Source organism: Canis lupus, chromosome 3 (genome assembly GCF_003254725.2).
Source record: "Canis lupus dingo isolate Sandy chromosome 3, ASM325472v2, whole genome shotgun sequence".
Lineage (NCBI taxonomy): Eukaryota > Metazoa > Chordata > Mammalia > Carnivora > Canidae > Canis > Canis lupus.
Window position 1 is genome coordinate 41,743,706 of NC_064245.1, and position 22,823 is coordinate 41,766,528.

The following is a 22,823-nucleotide window of genomic DNA, read 5'->3' on the forward strand; positions in this document are numbered from 1 at the left end:
TGAAATGCAATAACAAATCATTTTAAAATGTGAAAAATAAATGAAGTGCGCATCACATTCTTGAACTGAAAGGAAAGATATGTGTAGAGAAAACTTACTGCTTCAAATGTCTTTATTAATAAGAAAAGCAAATTAAAAAAAAAAACTAGAAATATATTTGTAGAAAAACAACGAAGCAAAAACTCCTGGAAAAAAAATACATGCAGAACTAAACAAATAAAACAAGAAGTATTCTCTGAAATGCTAAAGCTGAGCTCTCTTACTTTGAAAAGACAGAAAAACAATAAATACACTAGTGAATTCAATGAAAACAATTTTTAGAAATCAGGAAAAAAATTGAAAAACACTAAAAAGAGGCTAATATTCATTAGGGAATATGTTGCCCATTTATGATGATGATGCATTTGGACAGCCAGGTAAAAGGAATGATTTTATCAAAGCTACAGAATTTTAAATGTTAGAATAAAAGTCTGAGAATGTGAAAATACCAATAACTAAGGAAGAAATTAAGGTTAGCCGAGAAACTGCTTTTCTTGCTATAGAGACACAATGGATTAACTGGAAAATTTTCCAAAATTTCAAATAAAAACTAATTACAATACATAAAAATTTTTTTGTTAAACATTTCTTAGTTTATTTTAGCAGACAAAAAAAACGATTCTGTTCTTCAACCTGGTAACATTACAAAGGAAATCTCTTGCTAGACAAAGCTCTTATAAATGTGAGAATATCTGTAAATAGAACCTGACTCTATTTCTAAAGAAGTTTTAGCATGAACAGGTAGGCTTTATTTTAGTAACATGTCCGATTTAATAGAGTACAGTTATGAATAAAATACACAATTTAAATAACCTCAGGAATAAAATTTATATGGCTTTAATAAAAGATTAAGATATTTGATGAAATTCAATGCTCTTTTCTGGTAAAAATTTAAAACCTGAAATAGAAAATGCTTCTTTAAGATGATAAAACCTACCAGTCTGTAATAGAGAAACTTTTGAAGCATTCTGTTTAAAAACAAAGAAGAACAAACATGATTTTTGTTAATATTATTTAGCATATCTTTAGAGACTCTTGTCCTAACAATGCTTCAAAATGCACCAGAGAATCAATATTATAAATTTTTAAATAATATTATTATTTAAAATGGAACCTGAAGAAATTAAAGATTCCAACTAAAAGTATGAGAAGTAAGAATAGAGTTCATGAAAGTGTCCAGCTAAGGCTAAATCCACACAATGCCAAAGCATTTCTAGTAAAAACCAGCAAGTAACTGGTAGTTTGAGGCAGTCCCATTCACAATACTAACAGAAATATGTAATACTGCCGAATTACCTTAACTCAGCATGTGCAAAGAAAACTAGAAAATGTTGAATTTTAAAAGGAGATATAAAGGAAGATAACTGCACTACATCAAGTGATTGAATATTTAAAAAAGGATGTGTTTTCCCACCTGTTAATTGTTGTACCTGATTTACTTTCAATTAAATAAAAATGCTTATAAAAATCTGACAAAAATTGTTCCAATGCTATGGCTCAAAAATAAATATGCATGAATGGTAAATACTATTGTTAGAGATGTTTCATCATTATAAAATATCAAATGCAAATAAAAGAAAATAGTGCTTATTTAAAAATTAGAAAACAGAATAGTGTAAATAAGAAAATGAAAATCATTGCGGTTGTGGTTTAAAAACAGAAACAAATTTAAACACAAGAGAGAATGCAGAAGTAGACTATCATATATAAGAACCTGGTAAATGACAAATATTAACAAAGTAAATGAAGAAGTAATAATTATTTAATGAATATTTTGCGGATAATTGGAAATCAAAATGAAGAAAATACTAAGTTAGACCCAGACCTCAAATCCACTACCATTATAGTGAGTGCATTCAATGGTAAATTAATAATAATAGTTGCTATTATTATTATAGGAAAAGGAGGAGAAAACAGAGCTATGTATGAAAATAATTCTGATTATTCAAGCAACAGAAAAAGCAGATTCCTAAAATTCAATTTCTAAAAATCATATGAGATGATGAAAAAAATTGAATTAAATGATAGGCAAATGCTTATTATCTAAAATAGATATAGGATTTATATAAATTCCTTAGAATGGAACCAAATGTCAGTGCTCAAGAAACAGATATTAAACGAAAAGGGATGGTCTAAACAAAATGAAACATCTGATAAACCAACCACCTATTCTAAAATTTAAAGAAATTGAAATGAGTCAATGTGTCATCATTTCACACCCACTAAATTAAGTGAAAGTAAAGAAAATGACAATATTTATTGCTAGCTGTGCTTTAGAAAGACAAAGGACATTTGTTTGTCAAAGGCAATAAAAATTGGTTAATTTCTTCTGGAAAGTAATCAGAGAGGGTATATCACAAACAAAAGAATGTTTCACTCAGAAAAATCTGCCTCCCAGAAGTTTTCTTAATAAAATGAAATTTTAAAGAAATTATATATAAACATACTTACCATAGCATTGTTTAAATTTTCAAACATTGGAAACAATTTAATTGCATAGGAAAGGGGATTGTAAATGTTGAAATGAAGTATCACAGCAGTTAGTCCAAGGTTAGGTGGGTATCCCACCAAACCATATAGGATTTTCTTTGATAAAAGAATTATTTTACTAAAAAATACTTGAAAACTACTCCTTTCCAGGAAAAAAATGTAATAGTGATTGCAGATACATTGAAAAATGTGTACAAGACAATTAAAAGTGAAAAAAGCAGAACATATAAGAGAATTTGAAAATGTATAAAACTATGGATAAAGGTGGTGTGAAATCTTTTAACATACAGATAAAAATCAGAGAAAGGCTAAAAATAATATAAATAGTGAAATGATTTAACCGAAGAATGTGAATATTGTTTTTAAGTTGTTTTATTAATAAATTAAAGTGAAAGCTAGGTGGAAACTAGAAAAGGTAAGGATGTATCCTTAAACTCTAACTAGAGTAGGAATCATGTGCTTTTTGGTATGCATTTCTCAAATCATAACTTAGCAAGACCACTACTGAATTGAAAAGTATATTCACCCCATTTAAGGGGGGACAGAGGAAAAGAAAATTATTTCAGATCTGGGATCTCTGCCACTTCTCTCATTCATTTCCTGAGGATCTTTTTCCTTGAGCAAAAATGCTCGAAGAATTGTGGGTTATTCGAGCAATCTGAAACCAAATCTCTTTCAACTTATTGGTGTTTACAATCTGCCAGTGTCTCTATTGTTGCTTCTGGTATCAATTAATATGATTTTTAGTTAAATATATTTATGATACTTTTTTTAAAAAGTAAAACAAGTATTTCAATCAAAACCAGCACCATTCCTCCCTCTTTTATGGATGGTGTGCGTGTGTGTGTGTGTGTGTGTGTGTGTGTGTGTGTTTCATTTCAGCAACATGGGAGAGGGTAGGGGTCCTTTGGCCTATAATTCTGTTTGCTTAAAGGAGTTTTTGAGGACAAAGACCATGTGAATTTCATCTCTATGAGACAGTGCTGTTCCCAGTGCTGCTTTGGGAACCACTACTGATGAAAACAATCAAACAAAACAAAAATATTAAGATAACCAGAAAGCGATGGGATAAATTAGAATGATAGGCTAGACGGCAGGAAAACCAGGCAAGAAAAAAAATTAATGAACAGAAACGAAATATATGTACTCTTTAGGAAAAATTTATCTTACACCCTTCACTATTAAAATATCTCCTAAGCCATTTATTATTAAGATACCATTCACACTTTTTATCACCCTTAGAGCACCAATGATATTGTCATCCAGCATCTCTGTCTTTTTAACCCCTTACTTTCAGAAAGAGAAAACAAAGTCCTTTCTTATATTCCTTTCAAAAGTGTCATTTGAATGTAAGCCCTCTTTGTAGTTAGATCTTTGTAAACTTTGCAACTTGACATGACATCTTTACATCAGAAAAATCACAGGATGACAGAAAATAGCCATATTTTTGAAAGAGCAGCTTGGGGTGTTTTGGAGACCACTCAGGGCATGAAGCCAGAAGTCTCTAGTGTAAGTTGCTGCTTTGTCCAGCTTTCCCGAACCTCGGGAGTTGGCACATAAATAACCAGCTGCTGCTGAGGAAAGCGAGTGCACTACCATTGTCACACAGTGGTTCTGAGACTCAAAACCAAATTTTTAAAACTGGGTAATACAGGTAAAGGCTAAGGTCCTACACAAATGCAAGTTATTACTGTATCCTACCTGAAGGCAATATTTCTTATATTTTAAAATCTGAGTGTTCAAGAATTGAGCACTTAGTGTAAATGGTACCACGTTCCAGGCAATGGGGTTGTCTGCCCATCCTGCCCTACCTCTCATGCCCCTACTCCTGAGAGAAGGCACAAAATACCAACCAATAGCCCTCTCCCCCTTTATTCTCTGCTTGCCTCCCACCCAGATCCCAGAATCCTGCCCTGCCAGCCCCCACTATTTGTTTCAGATGGCATTCAGTGGCATTCCCCCAAAGCCACCTCATCACTTCCTGCCTTTCTGTGGGTTGCATTTGCTCCTATGGTTTTTCCCTCTCCCTTATTCCTCAGTCTGGGGATGGTTCCACCTCTGGCCCTTGGAGACTTGATTGAAATGGACCTCAAGGAACAGATGGGGAAGAACACTTGGGGAAGTGAATAAGTATTTTATAGGAAAGGAAATGGCAACAGCGAAGGTAAAGTACCTGGACATTGAGCACCTAGGTGTGGCGGGAGGGGCCTGCACAGTGGGTGGACATACAGACCTAAGTCTCCAGGCAAGGAGAGCCCTAAGGGTGTTTCCAGCTACCTCCCAGTGGCAGAGAATGGCTAATCATGCTAATGTGCCAGATCTCTACTGATTTCTTACATTCCCTGTTTAATCTATAAAAGTTGTCTCCCCCCCCTTTTCTACACCAATACCACCATTAGTGCCATATCATTAAAATTCCATGAAATTTATTCTTAATCATTTTGAAGAGATATAAAATGTAACACTCAGTATTGTCGAGGATGTAATAAAATATTCTTAAACTTGGCTGCTGCAGACGTAAATCACAAAATCTCCTACGAGGCAAATTAAGAATACAAGTGCAATAGGACATGTTTTAAAAGTTCATATTCTCAGGACGCCTGAGTGGCTCAGAGGTTGAGTATCTGCCTTTGGCTCGGGTCATGATCCCGAGATCCTGGGATTGAATCCCATACTGGGCTCCCCGTGGAGAGCTTGCTTCTCCCTCTGCCTACATCTCTGCCTCTCTCTGTGTGTCTCTCATAAATAAATAAATAAAATCTTTTTAAAAAATCGTATTCTCTGACCCGTTAATTGTGCTTTGAGAAATTTATCCTAAGAAATAATCAAATGTTCACAAAAGGTATATGTGAGGATGTCCATGACAGAGTTATTTAAAATTGTGAAAATATTGAAAACAGTTTACAGATCCAACAATTGTTGATTGGTTTAGGTAATTTAAGGCTCACAGATGAGACTGGATTCTATGGATTGTTATAACATTCTGTGAGAAAAGCAGGCTGTCATACAGGATGATCCTAGGTGTGTATCTGCATACCTATATACCTGTGGCCAGAAAAAAGAAAGGGCATAGCTCATTAGCTACCTATTATCACTGCATGGCTAGATAATGGGTGACTTTAACTTTATTTTACATTATAGGTTTTCTAAGCTTTCACTATTATTTGTTCCTTCACTAGGGGATAGGCTTGAAGAAACTTCCTTTTTAAAGTTTTTTTTTTTTGTTATGATAAAGTACACATTACATAAATTTTGCCATTTTAGCCAATTTAAGTATATAATTCAGTAACATCAATTACATCCACATGTTTTGCAACTATTACCACTATTCCCAAAACTTTTTCATCTTCCCTAAACAGAAACTCTGTATCCATGAAGCAATAACTTCCCATTCCCCTCTCCTCCCATCCCCCAGTTATTTCTAATTTATTTTCTGTCTCTATGAATTTGTCTATTCTAGATATTTTGTATAAGTGGAATCATACAATATGTTTCCTTTTGGATGATTTATTTCATTAATATAGCATCTTCAAGGGTCATCTGTGTTATAGCCTATGTCAGACTTTTCTTCCCTTTAAAGGCTAAATAATAATTCATTGTATGAATATACCACATTTTGCTTACCCATTCATCTGTTGATGGACTCTTGGATTGTTTTCGCCTTTTAGCTATTGAGAATAATGCTTCTATGAGCACTGGTGTACAGATATCTTTTTTAAGTCCCTGTTTTCGATTCTTTGGGGTATATACCCAAGAATGGAGTTGCTAGGTCATATGGTAATCCTCTGGTTAATTTTTTGAGGAATCTGCTGCTTTTCTGTCAGAAAATAATGACATGTTTTCAACCTCAGTGTGATTCAGCTTTTAAGAATATAGAGCAAGGGGGATCCCTGGGTGGCGCAGCGGTTTGGCGCCTGCCTTTGGCCCAGGGCGCGATCCTGGAGACCCGGGATCGAATCCCACGTCGGGCCCCCGGTGCATGGAGCCTGCTTCTCCCTCTGCCTGTGTCTCTGCCTCTCTCTCTCTCTCTGTGACTATCATGAATAAATAAATAAAAATCTTAAAAAAAAAAAAAAAGAATATAGAGCAAGAAGGGACAGTATGATGTTGATACCTATCTGCTGTAAAATTGAATGCCTCAAAATGTTCTGTTTGACACGTGCCCACACCAGCTAGACACCTATGCCAACTTTCAGAAAATGTCAATATAAATTTAATTTATCCAAATATCCATAAGAGCTCCATGTATGCCAAGTATTTCAAGGCTAGAAGCTAAAAGAAACTTTGTGATCAGTAACTCTTTTTGGAATGTTTCAAGTTGCAAAATCACCCCTGAGAAAACCGCATCATTTACTTTATTGCAATCTTTTGCCAACACTTAGATCTTTTCCTCACATTTCCACATACTAAATTTTCAGTTCCAGGCAAACTCCATGTATTTTCTTTAAGGAGTTAGGTATCTTTTTTTTCTTTTTAATCAGAATGTCACTTTTAAAATTTAGTCTGAAATTCTATTCTGTTTAGTTTAAGGAAATTTTTCTTAGGTAACTTGTCAGGAAAAGATGATTGATTGCTTATGACTTGAATATTTTAAAAAAGAAAATCATGGAATTTAATAAAGCATATTGTTTTCTCATGGGCGTAAGACATCTACAAAGGATCCAATTCAAATATGAAGTTTAACCTTCTTGAATTTTTTCCACAAAAATCTTTTCCTATTAACCTTAGGAAAGAAAGAAATCTCATCAACAGTCAAGTTAGGGGATATATCACTTTTGGTAGGCTTTGAAAACTCTTTCATACAAAGAGAAAGTACTATAAATAGAAGAATGGATAAAGTATAGATAGGAAAACAAAAATCTTTATAAACATTTGAGTTTTGAACATTTCCAGTTGTACAATCTAGTTGTATAATCTAAAGCCACAGGTACCTAGGATATATTCCAGAAAAAATCCAACCCAGTGTATTTTATAGTGGATCAGACATATAAAAAAAGAGACTTATGCTGAGACTGGGGACATCTGGAGGGGAACATAAAAGCAGAAATTTAATAGGCAAAGGATTTATGTCAAGAATGCATAAAGAATTCCTGTAAATCAATAAGAAAAAGACAAACAATTCAGCTTCAAAATTGACAAAGTGTTGAACTGCTAATACCCAGAAGAGGAAACTGGGATGGCCAATAAACAAATAAAAATATTCTCAGTTTCAGTAGTAACGGGGGGAATGCAAATTAAAACAACCATGAAAAGGCATCTTATACCCATGATATTGGTAAAAATAAAGTTTAACAACATCAGGTAATAGCATGGAAGCAGGAATAAGGACTCTCCTGATGGGAGTATAAATTGGTGAAGCCACTATAAAGAGAAATTTGGAAAAATCTAGAATAGTTTGAAAATGAACATCCCCTTGACCCAGAAATTCCACTGCTAGGTTCATACACTAGAGAAACTCTTACACATGCACTTAAGGAAATAAATGCAAATTCCTCCACCAAAAATAGCAAGTCTCACAGGAAAAACAGGATTGGGGAAGATCACCCAAACATGTGGAATTTTGTCACCCAAGAAGTAACAAAAACAAAAATATTTTTTAAATCATGATGAAAACCCAATACAGTTAATCCATTGTTGGCAAATGCCCATGAAAGCCCCAGATATCTGTTCTTTGGGGCTCCTTACTAGACAGGTAGATGTGGATTTTCATTAAAATTTTCCTAAAATTAAAAATATGGCCCTTGGGATAGTCTTCTTCATCATTCCATAGTTTTTTTTGTTGTTGTTGTTTGTTTGTTTGTTTGTTTAAGATCTTATTTACTTATTCATGAGAGACACAGAGAGAGGCAGAGAGAGAGGCAGAGACAGGAGAAGCAGGCTCCATACAAGGAAGTTCGATAGGGGACTCCATTCTGGGACTCTGGGATCATGTCCCAAGGCGAAGGCAGAAGCTCAACCGCTGAGCCACCCAGGTGTCCCTATTCCATGGTTTTAATACAGGGGGGAATGATCCAATTTCTTTGTGCTTTTCATCTGTACTCCCAACTGTCTCCTGATCATTTAACAGTGGAAAGTGTTTAAACCTGTTGCTGTTTGCTTGGAAGAAAGATACTTCTGTTGATTTTCAGCTCAGGTCTTTATTCATTGTTAAGACTTTATCTTTTAATCATTTTGAAACAGTAACATATTGGGAAAAATCACATATAAGCCAACATAATTTCATGTTCTACTAGCAGAGTTCCCCTACGTACCAATGGTATATTAGGTCATTTGTACAAAAAGTAACCCAAGTTGTAAAAAGGAAAATGCCGTTCATTACGGCATTGTGTGTCACAGTGAAGAATTGGACAGGAAGCCTCTAAATGCCTCTCACTTGGGAATGCACAAGTAAAACACAGTATATTCAAATTATGGGACATTACATAATAACAAAGAAATAAATGAGATGTATAGCATCAATGTGAATAGATCTTGAAAACACATGTTTAAGCACCAAGGTACAGAAAATGTAAAAGTTTTAAGTTGTGTAAAATAATACTAAGGATTATGTGCAGTAAAAGTATAAAAATATATATCAGGAGGATATATGCCAAAGTAATGATCATAGTTTTCTCTGCAGTGGGCAGGAGGAGAATGAAACCAGAGTAAAACCATCTGTAAATTTCATTTCCTTAAAGCAAACAAAGGTCTAAAGCAAAAATGAGAAAATGTTATTATTTGCTGCAAATCCTGGCATGCGGATAATGTGTCTCTTCAAAACATTTCTTCTTATTTCTCTGCATTAAAAATGTGCTCAATTAAAAAGGTAGGAGATCAACTCAGTTTAGCAGACGTGTACTGAATGCTTCCTATACACACACAGGCCCCTAAGTAACATTAGTGAACAAAGTGATGCAAACTGCCTACAAATCATTTGCAATGGTGCAGATGGCAAAAAAGGGTGGGAGGGTAGGGGGAAGGAAAAGCTGATTCCATGTCTGGGAACCAGGGCTGCTCCTTCCTGAGAGATGCAAGGTTTTGTGGAGTGAATGAGTAAGTAGTGTTCAAGGAGGCATTTTTCCTTTAAGGTATGACATGTTGTAGATACACTAGCGCTTTTAAAAATTCCTTCCCTTTCCTTTTTTTTTAAAGATTTTATTTATTTATGCATGAGAGACACACAGAGAGAGGCAGAGACATAGGCAGAAGGAGCAGCAGGCTCCTTGCAGGGAGCTCTGTGTGGGACTCGATCCCAGGACCCCAGGATCATGACCTGAGCCAAAGGCAGACACTCAACTACTGAGCCACCCAGGCATCCTGGGAGAAAGACTTTAAAGCAGACTCTGCACTGAGGGCAGAGCCCATTGTGGGGCTGGATCTTATGACACCAAGATCATGACCTGAGTCAAAACCTCAAGTAGTACTCTTAACTGATTTTTTGAGAGAGAGAGAGAGAGAGAGAGAGAGAGAGAGAGAGAGCATGAGCACCGGGTGGGGGGAGGAGCCGAAGGAGGGAGAGAGGAAGACTCTTAAGCAGGCTCCACACTCCATGCGCAGCCCCATGCAGAGCTTGATCCCATGCCCTGAGATCATGACCCGAGATGAAATCAAGAATTTGTTGCCCAACTGACTGAGTCATCCAGGCGCCCGTGTAAATAGTATATTTTTTAAAATGTTCTCCATGTCTGTGTTTAAGGCAGACTTTTTAACTTAACATTACAAGTTGTACCACCTTGGGAAACTTTGTCCTGTCCTTACACTTCAAGTTTTCTCATCTGTAAAAATGGCCAAGAGAACGATGACTGCCTCTGTAGGTTAAGGAAAGGGAAATAGTACATAAAACACAATGCTTGGCTGAAAATAAGCCCCCAACAAAGCTAAGTTCTTTTCTTCGTCTTCCAGAAGAATCTGTTTATATCCAAGCAATATTTGGGTTGCACTAAATAGAAATAATCCTTGTCCATTCTTGAATACAGCATTTCTATTTCATTGCAATTTGGTTATTCCACTACTTTATAATAAATAAAAGGTACAGTCCATTTTAAAGAGTCTGCAATCCAAATACTTTGCTATTTCTCACAATTTTCTTAAAACATGGAGTAATAAACTTGGGATTCAAAGACTATCCAAGGGGGATCCCTGAGTGGCTCCGCGGTTTGGCACCTGCCTTTGGCCCAGGGCATGATCCTGGAGTCCCGGGATCAAGTCCCATGTCGGGCTGGAGCCTGCTTCTCCCTTCTCCTGTGTCTCTGCCTCTCTCTCTGTCTATCATGAATGAATAAATAAATCTTAAAAAACAAAACAAAACAAAGACTATCCAGGCAGAGAATTAGGGGTTCCTGGACCCTGGAAGTTGCAAAAGTTGTACATTTGAATAAAGACAGATTTTCCCAGGGAGAGGGGTCACAACTTCCATCAGATGACCTCCCTCCCAAATGCTGCTGTACCTTGATACTGTGTGTCTTTCTCTGTAACCTGGCTTTTACATTACATACACCTGCCTACCTATATGTTAATAAGGAGGTTAAGGAGGGGGATGGGAGTGGGGTATGAAGATAAAAGAGAACAATTAGTAAAACAAGAGAAGAGCCTGGTATATAACAATAAAAGTAAGCCAAGCACAACCCTCTGTGTTTATGGTCCATTGAAAAGCAAAAAGCCAGCAGCACCTCAACCCAGTGGCAGCTAAACAGGTGAATGGAATGACTTTTGTAAGAATATTCAACATATCATCTTTTGTTGGAGAAATTCTTTCTCCTATCTTAGTTGTGAACCAAGAGGAAATGTGCAATGAAAATTTAATACCTCTGTTGCAAATGTCAAATTTTGGAGAGCAAGGAAACATCTCTATTTTTATGTTCCAAGTGCTGCAGATTTGGGGTGGGGAGAACTCTGGCTCCTTCAGGGAAATGTCCAAACTGCTTTATCTTTCTTCACTCTCACTCCCTCAGCCAGTGACCCCATGGCAAAGGAAAGTACCACACGCCCTTTATCCTTTGGCCCCTTAGTAATGACTTTGGCACCCTTTTGTTGGCTGTTGTCTTGGGAGATTCTTAAGGGGTTCCCTCCTATTCCCTCCTCCCGAGGTGGGAGGGCTTTTGATTGACAAAGTGATCCTGTCACATCAACTCCCCCTTTTACTTCTCATCACTGGACACCATCCATCTTCCCATGGGCAGGAGAGGACAGTTTTGAGAGACCTCTACAATTTCCCCTACTTAGGTAATGGGACTTAGCACCTACCAGTTGAAATGAGGCCCTTGGCGGCTTTGCCTTTAGGGAGACCTATAGATGCCAGGATTCAGCCTCAGTCTCCACTGACCTGAGGCTTCACCTCAGAGGCATCATTGCTATCTGCACCACACAGTGTCTACACCACACATGCAGTGGTTTTCAAACGTTTTTTTTTTAAGTAGTAGAATTATTCTTTCCAAGTGAACTATTGAGCCAAGATCCAACCTATAAGACAGCTTGAAGCAGAACAGAACTTGGATTGGGGACCAGTCAGATCTTCTCAGGGAGAGTCACTATAGCACTTCCCAAATCGCAAGGACACCACTGAGGATCCATTGATGGAAAGGAACAAAGCAGTCATTGGTCACTCATCCTGTCAAGTGTCTTGATTACAAAGAACAAAATTCAATTCCAGGCCTGCTGGTCAGTGAAGGTCGGAAGGTTGCTGTGTAGCTGAAGATCATAAGGAAGGCTGGCAGAACAGGCTCAAAAAAGGAGAGAAAACCAAGGGGTCTAGATCATCTGACTTCCTTCTAAGAAGGAGGGCATGTATGACCACGCAGTTTATGCTCTGCACAATTCTCAGGTGCTAGTCATTAGACTTATGTGCAGTATACAACCTGCGTAGCCATCCATTACGATCCTGGGCGGGCCCTTGGCATCCCCTTCTAAAAGAGATGAAGTTCAGATGCTGGGCTGTCCAAAGCAACAGTGTCCTTCCTGCTCCCGTGTGCCAAGTGTATTTTTGTGCATTTTATCTTCTCCAAAGTCCACAGAACGTCATAAAAAAAAATCATTGGGGACCCTTGTTTAAATGTGGATATCTAGGCTTTTCCCCTTAGGATTCCACATGACAAAAAAATTGTGGGGTGGCAGCCTGGGAAGTCCTGTTTTACAAGTATTTCCACTGATTCTGATATGAGTGATACAGGAATCTGCCCTCCATGCCAAATTTATTATTGCCATTCTTTTTTTAGATTATTTATTTATTTATTTAGAGAGAGAAAGAGCAAGTGTGTGTGGGGGGCGGAGCAAGAGGGAAAGGGAGACAGTCCCAAGCAGATTCCCCACTCAGCGTGGAGCCCAATATGGGCCTAAATCCCACAACCCTGAGATCATGACCAGAGCTGAAACCAAGAGTTGGAAGCTCAATAGACTGTGCCAGCCATGTGCCCCTATCTGCCATTCTACAGATGAGGAAAGTTTCACATACCCAAGATCACGTAACTGGCAATTAACAAAGAGAGGGTTTGAATCCACCTCCTTCTGACACCAAAACATCTGAACTTTTCATTATACTCAAGACATCTCTTTTTGCACCTATTTTTAGGACCTCAGTTCTCTACTGTCCCAAATATCACTTCATATATTTTTTTAAACTGATTTAAAACAAAAACAGGGGCACCTATGTGGATCAGTTGATTAAGTGGCTGCCTTCATCTCAGGTTATGATCTCAGGGTTCTGGGATTGAGCCCCATTTCGGGCTCCTTGCCCAGCAGGGAACCTACTTCTCCCTCTCCCTCTGCCCTACCCCCTACTTGTGCTCTCTTTCTCAAATAAATAAAATCTAAATAAATAAATAAATAAATAAATAATAAATAAATAAATAAATAACACATACTGATTTTAATAGAAAAATTATTTATTATCCCATAAATAGAAAGCCAGTGTCACTTGCTATTTGCTGTAAGTGGGAGGTAACCATAAAAGTGAACTGGCAGATGCCAGTGACAGACCCTAGGTCCACACCTGGAAGATAGGAGCTTTGCCCATCCTGAAAACAGCCACACTCAAAGAACATAGTCCTCACCCTGGGCCCAGTTGCTCACCCCTCCTTATTGACAGAAAAGCAAACTGACAAACTTGACTTTTGTATTATATACGCAAGGTTTTCTTAACCTGAGTTTCAAGAATGGGCTTAGAGATGAGGTCTCCCCCACCATGGGATAATTTTTTCATGCTACTTGATCCACATGATTGCTTTCCTAGGTTGAGGGTCCATGGCCCCCTTCTGAGTTTTGAAGGGGTCCATTTATTCAAAGGAGATTAGGAACTGCTGCTGAAACTCAATGTTTCTGATCTTGGTTTTCCTGTTGGTTTGAGGCCCACACCTCTTCGTTTTGGCTAATCTTCAAGAAGCCCTCCCAAGTGTGCTTTGGTGGTCTTAATTTTTCCTATATGGGCTTCCAGGACTTATTTTGAAAGGACATTTTTGCCTGTGTTTCCATGAATGCCCACTGGACGGGTACTAGGCTCCAGAGGGAGATCTGGGTTATAAATGGATCATGACATGAAATGTCCTTTCCTGGCAAATGTTTGCTCTGTGAATAGTGTGCATCTTTGGTCTGGATAACATAATAAGTGGAAGCATCTCCCTAGAGCTTTTATTTTTATTTTTAAGAAAATTGTAAATGGAGCAATAAGTAAATTGATGGCAGATGGTGAGAGCCAGGTTTCTCACTGTTGGAGTGGGAGCAAGGGGAGAAGGTCAGAATGACCCATGGGCTAACGGGTTAGAGCTGGGGATTGGGTATGAGACTCCAGTAGGAGTTTATATTTAGTTGAATTTAAATACAGATTTGTGTAAATGCATATTTGTATACACATACATTCCCTTGTTTTGCCAGCTAGGAGGGCTTAGGAGTAACAAGCACACCTAGTACCCAAATTTTGGTATATTAATAGGATTCCCCATTAGAAGGAATGAGAGCTCTTGGGAAAATGATTCCAGGACTGGGGCAGGAGATACATAAGACAAACCTGGAATATCTTATAGGGCCAGAAAATAAGGAAGATTGAAGGGAAACCTCCCAAGAACCGACAAAGTTCAATGGTGGGGACCCAGGAGCCAACCAAAGGAGCTTCCAATAGCCAAAGCTAGAGCAATTGAACAAAAAAAGGTAAAGTAATATTGGAATATAACCCAAAATATGAAATAAATATACATGAGTCTTTACCGATAGAAATAATAATTTTTTTTTTTTTTTTTTAGAAATAATGATTAAAGAAATAAACAGGGCAGCCCTGGTGGTGCAGCGGTTTGGCGTGGCCTTCAGCCCAGGGCGTGATCCTGGAGACCCGGGATCGAGTCCCATGTCGGGCTCCCTGTGTGGAGACTGCTTCTCCTTCTGCCTTTGTCTCTGCCTCTCTCTCTGAATGAATAAATTGAAAAAGAAAGAGAAAAAGAAAGAAAGAAAGAAAGAAAGAAAGAAAGAAAGAAAGAAAGAAAGAAGATAGACAAATCCCCCATGCAAAACTTCTAATAATTTATGGTGATACTTCACCCTGAAAGAGAGAGAGTATATCTCTGTATTCTTTAAGCATAGTGATTTTCTTTCAAAGAGGATGGTATGGAAAGACAGGGGAGAAAGAGTAACTCTGCAGTAGAAAAATCTGATAAACGCTACCTCAGCCAGGTGGTTGTAGTCAACATCCAGAGTGATAAATCAGTATATATCCTTGATAAGATATGATAAGAACAGCACTTTCCCTCCACAATTTTCCTCCCCAAAATACATTAGTGCAGTCTAATCCTGAGAAAAATACCAGACAAATTCCAGGTGAGAGACATTCTACAAAATACCTGAGCAGTACTTCTCAAAGCTGTTAAGGTCATCAGAAACAAAGGAAATCTAAGAAGCTATCTTGGACAAGAGCGGCCCAAGGAGATATTATATCTAAATGTGATGTGGGACCCCCGATGGGATTCCGAACCAGGAAATAGGCATTAGGGGAAAACTGAGAAAATCTAAATAAAGTATGAACTTTAGTTAATCAAAATAATGTGTAAATATTGGCTCATTAATTGTGACAAATGTATCATACTAATAAAAGATGTTAATAATAGGGGAAACTGGGTTCAAGGTATATGTGAAATCTCTGTGCTATGTTTGTACTAACCCATAAATCTAAAACTGTTCTAAAATTTAAAAGTTTTAACAAAAGACAAAAAAATTATAAAATAGCTCAGACATACAGAAAAGTACAGAAAATAATCGAAAAGATACATATGTACCCATTATCCAGGTTGAATAGATACTAATATTTTCTCCAATTTGTTATAAATTTCTTTTGGCTTTTCAAGAAATAAAGTATTACCAATACAGTTAAAATTACTCTATTCCTTCCTCTCCCCTCATTCCCAGAGATAATGTCTGAAGTTGTTATTATTTCCATGCATATTTTATACTTATGCCACATATGTATATTTCTATTAATAATATATGCTATTGTTTTTATGTTAATAGTTACATTAACAGTAACATGTGGTTATATAACTTTTGCAAATTGCCTCTTTATACAATATTGGTTGTTAAATTTATTTGTTGATTCACTTAGATCTAGTTCATTCTTTTAACCTCTGTATAGTATCCTATTGTATGAATAATGCACTATTATTCATCCTTCCCCTCAGAAGTAATTAGATTGTTTCTAGTTTTCTAGTATTGAAAACAATGTTCCAATTAACATTCTCATATGTGTCTTCTGGTGTAAATGTCAAGGGATTTTAGGGTATACTGTTTATGAATAGAATCGCTGGGTTGTGGGGTAGGTACATCTTTAACCTTACAGATATTGCCATGTTGCTCTCCAAAACGGATTCATTTAATTTATTTTCCCAGTAGCAGTGAATAAGAACTTAATTCCCCCATTCATCCCCATGAACAGTGGGTATTGTCCAATCCTTAATTCTGTCAACCAGGTTACAGAATATTTTTTTCACGCTTATTGGCTGTTCTGGTATCTTCTGTGAATTTCCGGTTTTTAGCTATTGTCATATTTGCACTGTGTTGCTTATAAGTTTCTTACTGAATACGTATTTAACTTGTTACAAAGGTTCTGATATCATAACCCAGTGATCATAGAGTCTCACAAAATCTAGGTGTTTTTTTCCCTCAAACTGTGTACTCAGTGATCTCACATTGGTAGCTTAAATTAGCCAGGATGGAATAGTTGCACAGAGGACGTTGACAAACTCTACAAATCAGGCCCCTCACCCCCAGCTTATTGTCAAACATTTGCCACTAGCACACTAGCACAGCATTATCTTAATCTCCTTCTGGCTCCTACCTGGATCAACCATCTCCCATAATGTGGCTGATTTGAAAGCAATCACAAACTTCCTAACTTGACTTTTTAGCCTGTTGGAACTGTGCCTTGGACCTCTTTCAGGAACTATCTCAACAGGGTTTCTATAATATAAGATAAATTCAGGATCCTATTAAACTAATACATCTTCAACTTTGAAGCTCATCCCTATTCATTTAAAGCAAAGCTAGGCTCCTTTGGTGGCCATCAGATACAGTAATCCAAGCATAGAAGTAGAATTTAAATAACCAGGGACCTCAGATGTCACCTGTTATCCTATCAGTTAATCAAGTACTTCTTTGGACAACTTCCCCAGTAGGTATGGAGCTTCTGTAAGAACTTCCCAATAATGCAGTTATTTCCCATACAAGGCAGAGGGAAGCTGCAAGATAATGCTGGTTATTTGTTTCTATTGGAAAGGAAGAAGCATTCTCAAAAAAAAGAACTGAAATCTGTTTTCCTTCCTATTAGTCTAGCTCTGCACATTGGAGTTACTTGGGTCAAGCCTAATAATCATTTTCCAGGTATATAAAACCAGAAGTCTTACAAGACTTCTCTTCATGTCTTTATGTCTTAATCATCCCTCATGGGATATAGCAACCAGCCCTTTCCTACTCCTGCCTCTGCGTCAGTATTCAGTTCTATTGTTGATCAATGATCCTCCAAGGACAAATGTAAACAACTTGATTTCTCCTGAGGTGGTCTCAACACTGCAGAGCACAGACATCTGCATAACTTTAAGATCTCACTTAAAGTTATAGTTAGAGTGTATCCTTGAGGCCAGAAACAGAGTTTGCTGCTAGTAAGGAGCCAGACACATTGTAGTTGTTTAAAAAAAGAAAGAAAGAAAGAAAAACCCCTGAAGAAATGCATAAAAGTATCCTACAGAATAAGGTTTCCACTGGAACTTAATATCCCAAAGAGGACATTTTCTTTCCTTTTTTTTTTTTTTTAATTTTATTTATTTTTTCATAAGAGGCACACAGAGAGAAGCAGAGACAGAGGCTGAGGGAGAAACAGGCTCCCTGTAGGGAACAGATGTGGGACTCCATCTCAGGACCGTGGGATCACGACCTGAGCTGAAGGCAGAGGCTCAACCACTGAGCCACCCAGGTATCCCTTGCAGGAGCATTTTCAATAATCATTTGGGAGATTATTCCTTTTGTGGATCATCTATGGCCACTTTTACCTGCTGTAGTGAGGTATCCATTTGTCTCTTCATACCATATTCTTAGAAGAATATTTATGATAATTTTGAAGTTCTAAAATATGTGTTCCACTCTAAAAAACCCTAATGTGTGGGGGCATCTGGGTGGCTCAGTTGGTTAAGTGGCTGACTCTTGATTTTTGCTCAGGCCATGATTGCTGGGTAGTGAGATAGAGCCTCACGTGGGGCTCCACCCTCAGTGCATGGAGTCTGCTTGAGATTCTGTCTCCTTCTGCTTCTTCACCTCTCTCTAAATAAATAAATAAATGAATAAAATCTTTATCAAAAAGATAAAGAAAGAAAGAAAGAAAGAAAGAAGAAAGAAAGAAAGAAAGAAAGAAAGAAAGAAAGAAAGAAAAAGAAGCCCTAATGTGTGAAAAATCTGCATTAATAAAAGAAATAAGGAAGCAATTATTCTCTGAGCCTGGCTTCCCTTGTTTATGCATTGATTTATAGACTATTAATTACTTGATAGGGAAGATAAAGGTAGGAGACATGCAGTTAAAGTGTAGTGATACCAAGCTACCACCCTCAATTAAAAGCCAAAGAGAGATATCATGGCATTGCAGCAGCCAAAAGATCTGCTTCAACATAATCATTTCACAGAGGAGAAAACACAGAGGCAAAGCGACATGCAGAGTCACACAGCACTACAGAGTAGGGCAGGGCAGACAGAGGAGCAGTTTTTCTCCTTCTGGCCTGCTGCTTTAAAAACATCTCAGAGCTGGTGGTATTAATCAGAGGGGACAGAAATTTTTATTTAATCCTACTTTTCAGGTACTTCTATGATGCATTTCAAAACCAAAGAAGCATCTTTTTTGCTCTCTGTCTGCCTTACTATTGGTATGCATTAATTACATGGAGGAGTAAAGATGGTACATCAATTTCAGAGACCAACCACAGCAAAGGACAAGTGGAAAAGATGAGGCCATTATAGTCTTCCCAATGTTGCTTATTTTCCAGATCACTATGTGGGGAATTGAACATATCTACCGTCAAGGTTGGGGATAGGTCAGTGCCAGTCTGTAGAAGGGTATGCTCAGGGCGCTGGTGCAGGGAGAGAAGCCTTCCAGCCTCTACTTTGAATCTATGGTGATTCCAAGGATGCCTATCACTCCTGGCTCAGGTTTTTCCAAGAACTTCCCTTATTGATATTTTACTCGAACATGGTTCTGGAAGTTGTCAGAAAAAGATGTCCCAACTGCCTCTGTCCGAATTCTCTCTGAAACCTCCACAATGCTTTTAAAGTATCATGGAGGAGTGTAACATTTATGGCCCTGTGAGCTGCCTATCTGTGCCAATCTACTGGAAAATCTCAAGTTGAGTGTAGACAGATCTCAAGGAGGCTGGGGGGACTTGCATTGCCTTCGCCATGCAGGGATTTGAACCAACTAGAGCTCACTAGTATTTTTCCTTCCCCTGGATTGCTTTGTGGGGACCCTTTGGTGCCTACCACAGCTAAAGTCCTTTGTGGGAGACCTTAGGCACATGGACCCCTGAAAGTGTATTTATCTGTAGAGACAGCTGTGGCCATGAATGTTGGAGACGAGCATCTCTGTGAACTCATACAACAGCAAAAATGGAAAGCATTGTGCTTTCTTTTTTAGAACAGCTACAAAATTTCTAAATTAAACAATACACTCCTTAAAACTTTTAAAATTCAGATATAATTACACACAATGAAATGCAACCATCAAGTATATAGTTCGATGTGTTTTTGATAAATGCATACACTACCATGGCCCATACCCCAATTAAGACACAGAGCATTATCATAAACCTGGAAAGTTCTTTGTGCATCTTCCTAGTCATTCACAACCCTGCCACCTCCACCAAAGGCAACTATGATTCTGATTTTTATCTCATTGATAAAAATCAATGATAAGCAAGTTTTGCCTGCTGCCGAACTTTATCTGAACCAGCTAATGTAACGCATACTCTTGTGCCTGACTTATACATTATGCTTTTTAGGCTCATCCGTGTTTTTGTATGTTTTAATAGTTTGCTCCTTTTTATTGTTAAGCAATATTGGATCAAATGGATACATCATGATTTGTTTATCCATTCTTCTTTTGGGTTGTTTCCAGTTTGTTGCTATTACTAATAAAGCAGCTACCACCATTCCTACAGAGGTCTTTGTTGTGGTCTTATTTTCATTTCTTTTGGTTAAATAGCTACAGTTAGAATTGCTGGATTGTAAGTTAGGCGCTTGTTTAACCTTACAGGAAATTGCCAGACAGTTTACATAATGCACTTTTCATTAATAAGCCTGATTACCTGTGAAGTGAATTCTTCTACATTTTTTATTTCATGATTTTTATTTCTTGAGTTGCATTGATAAGTTGTGGGTACACATTCTTTTGAAATGTATCCTTAAGGATAGGACCTTGATTAGCCATATCATTTTAATGATTCTTTAATTCTTCTGAGCTGTTTACATAAACATCTTAGAATCTGGAAGGATCATATTGGAAAACTCTTTTTTGACTCCCATATTTTTATCACCTTCTTTAATATTTTATACATACAAAAATATGTGTAATATATGTATCTGTTATAAGGCATAATTATAAAGTGGAAATCTGTAAGTTCACCACCCAACCTGAGAATGAACATAGTTCTGAGAACCAATTGCATTTGCCTTTGGGGTTCTCTCCACTCCCTCCCAGAGGTAACCAGGATCCTATGTTTTGTATTCTTTACTAATCCACTTGCTAAAACAAAAGTAAAACAAGACAAAAATATTTATTTATTTACTTGCTTTAAAAAAAATTGCCACTTGCTTTTTGTTGTCCTTGCTTTTATCAAATGTCCTTGCTTTATCAAAATGGTGTCATGTGTGCTTTTCCAGAACTTGCATTTTTTTAAAATTTATGTTTCAAAGATTTGCCTGTGTTGTATGTGGCTGTGGTTTATCCACTTTTTCTTTGAATAATATTTCTTTCTGGAAATATTTCACAATGTATCATGTACTTATAATACTTATCAATTGTCATCTGTGCTGTTTCTCAGATTTTCACTTGGCAAATATTGCATTTTGGGGGCGTCTGGTACATTTAGCAGAATATTTTGAAATAAAACTTTTCAAGTAAACAGTTTTTAAAAAGTGAAAATGAGCAACCAGTTTTCAGCTCCAAATGAAAGGGAAATTATAAGATACCTGAGGAAAATTGTGTAAAACAAAAAGTGTGATGCATTGTCAGTGCTATTATAAAGCAAAGCCTCCAATTAATGTTTTACTACATGATTTTATTTCCAAGGTTGAAAAAAATAAGTTTGACTTTGATATGTAGGATGTAATCCTTGAAGAAAATTCAAATCACCCTCTTTCTCTACATGATCAAGTTAGAGCTGAAAAGCAATCTAAATTCTCACTCTTCTTAATATTAAGCCCTATAATAGTAAGCATCTAACTTTACTATCCAAAATAACTTAATCTTATTTATTTCCGACTACTTCAGGAAAACACAAACATTGAAAAAAATCACAAAAAATCATTTGGGTCAAAAAAAAGAAAAACCCTATAATATAAATAACTATGCATTTCTCTCTATTCCATAAACCTCCGTATGTTCTCAGGGACAACTCGATGGGCATTTTTATTACTAATTCTTGAAATATATTGTGTAGTAAAGATCTTCTATTAGCATTCACCTTTTAAAAACCGGCTCTAAACTTTTGTCTTAATATATACGCATGTATTTGAAAATTCTGAACACTAAATATGATGAGAATATAGTACTGATAGTGCTTTATATTTAGCTGCAGAATGGATCTGTAGGTATAAGACGAACCTCATGCAGGGACCTCTCTGAAGAAATGCTTAAAAATTAGTAAACTAAATTTTAATTATTCACATATAGTACCTATTTTTAAATGATACATGCTAAATGTGAGTTTCTCTTTAAAGATTGTTTCTTCCTTTGTTAATATCCAGAAACATCTAAAACTGGAACACTGTATTTGAAAATCAAGCTGAATTTCAGTTAAACAAAAACAAATCCCATATGAATGACTCTCTTAACTAAAAAAGAAAAAAAAAAGATTCATTTCTCTTCTATACAACTGACTCACTGAGTTGAGCTAAAAATTTCCAAGGGGAAAAATGATCTAGGAAATAAATATAGGGGGGAAAGGGCTAGGTTTCCATCGTGATAGCTCCTGACGTGTTTTCTCAGTTGATTAAAAAAATTATTTACGAACGATGGGATGCATAATGTAACGCGCAGGTCTTTTACAATGAGAGTAAAAAAAAAGAAACCTACCTTTCCTTTAGAACAGATCCCCTCTTACCAGACAGCCTGATTGTTTATGAGACAAACACTTCCACTCGATCTAGACATTCACAACTCTTTTATTAGCCATCTTCTTTTTATTTATTATTGACATCAATTAGCCTGAGTCATGAAACCCGACCACATTACAGACGACACGTGGTCCAATCACTATTTTTAAAAGTCCACGTATTTCAAACTCCTTTCTCCAGCCGTTGCTGCGTCTGTGTCTCCTTTGAGAACCTGGTCTCCGCAGCATTTATTCATTAGATGGCAGTCCTAGGGCAGTCTCGCTTTGGGGAAACCTCTCCTTGGTCACATTCAAGAAAGCCACCAAGGAGACCTGCAATTGGTGTTGGTTTCTAGTCACTTGCGTAGCAAACGAAACTAGAGAGGCGTGTTCGGGAGGACCCGAGGCAGGTGCGGGTGGGTTTCCGCAGTGACCACGGATCGCGCGCGCGTGCGGCACGCTCCCGGGTCCCGACACCAGCCGGGAGACCCGGGCGAGCCC

The 22,823-nt window shown here is 37.2% G+C and overlaps 1 long non-coding RNA gene across 1 annotated transcript in view; it reads right to left on the bottom strand.

Annotated features, from left to right (window-relative positions):
• Positions 1-22,823, bottom strand: part of LOC118354356 (uncharacterized) — an 86,038-nt gene extending 63,215 nt beyond the window's left edge. The window contains exon 1 of the long non-coding RNA XR_004814770.2: positions 22,304-22,823. This is a non-coding gene — a long non-coding RNA (uncharacterized LOC118354356). The remainder of the gene's footprint in view (positions 1-22,303) is intronic.